A 1268-nucleotide genomic window follows, 5' to 3' on the forward strand; every position below is an offset into this window, starting at 1 on the left:
CACAGACAGTGAAAGGTAGCAAGCGTTCCATCCTGCACACAGGTTGCAGACTCCCAGGATGAGCTTGATGAGCAAGCTCCGCATGGGCTGATGGAAATCGGCTGCAGTCAATTTAGTCAATGTTTATTAAGCAGCTTCTGTTGGCCACATACTGTGTGAATGGCCCAGGGAGTGATGATGTGGCCTCAGAACTCAGCAGCTCACAGTCTAGAGTGAGGGACAGATGGGTAAACAGGCAATTATGACACAGCAGGGTAAGTGACACGCTGGAGGGCACAATGGGTGCGTGGAAGCAGACCCTTAATCATCAGGGCTGGGGTGAGCAGGAAAGGTTTCCTGCCTAAAGCTTTGCCCCAGACTTTGAGTTTCATTTACCTGCCACCTGGGAAGTACAGCACGCTCTCCGAGTTGGCCCTCTGTTTCAAGGTACTCCACTAGCTCCATGGGCCGCCTGTGTTTAACTTACTAAAGCTCTCTTTAGGTGAGTAGATTTACCTTTTGAAATCATTCTTTCTTCAGCTGATTTGAAAATTAGTTTTTGCTGCACATCAATAATGTGAAAGGGGCTCAAAAGCATGTTGAGACCACAGGCTTAATAACTTTGGAATGGAAACAAATTATAGTAGATAATGCACAGGACTGTACATCTACAGATACTCAGTGTGCACAAGTCAAGGCTAGAACATTCGTTCATAGGGCTCTGCCTTGATCCTTGCTATGCCCTTCGTCGGGATTGGAGGTTGCTCAGATGTGCAGATGGGTCACTACAGGCTATTCTGCTTATGAAATCTATAAAGTAACCCATATTTAAAACTTATTTTTTCTTCTCTACCCTGATGTTTCCAAGGAGTAAAACACTCAAATAGCTTAAGGTTTTTCTTTCCATTCATGGAAAGCAGTTATTAACTTCTATAATTTTATGTATTCTTGCAGAGATATTGTAGGTATATATATGGGTGTGTATGTGTGTAGATATGAACAAACAAATGTATGTAGGAGATGATTGAAAAACATGGTTTATGTTCAACTAAAAAGTTTATTGCAGTAAAAGACACATTGCTATTAATCCTCATCAGAATACTCCCCCTTGCTTCTGACACACTCATCCCGTTGTTCTTGTTACTTTCTGGAACAGTTCTGGAACTCTTTCTGTGAGTATCTGTAGTTGGGCTGTCATGGCAGCCTCCGTATCCTGAGTTGATTCAAAGCATTCACCTCTCATTATCATTTTGACTTCAAGGAAGAACCAGACATTGCATGAATAAAGT

The sequence above is a fragment of the Octodon degus genome, unplaced genomic scaffold (genome assembly GCF_000260255.1).
Source record: "Octodon degus isolate 3935 unplaced genomic scaffold, OctDeg1.0 scaffold00029, whole genome shotgun sequence".
Lineage (NCBI taxonomy): Eukaryota > Metazoa > Chordata > Mammalia > Rodentia > Octodontidae > Octodon > Octodon degus.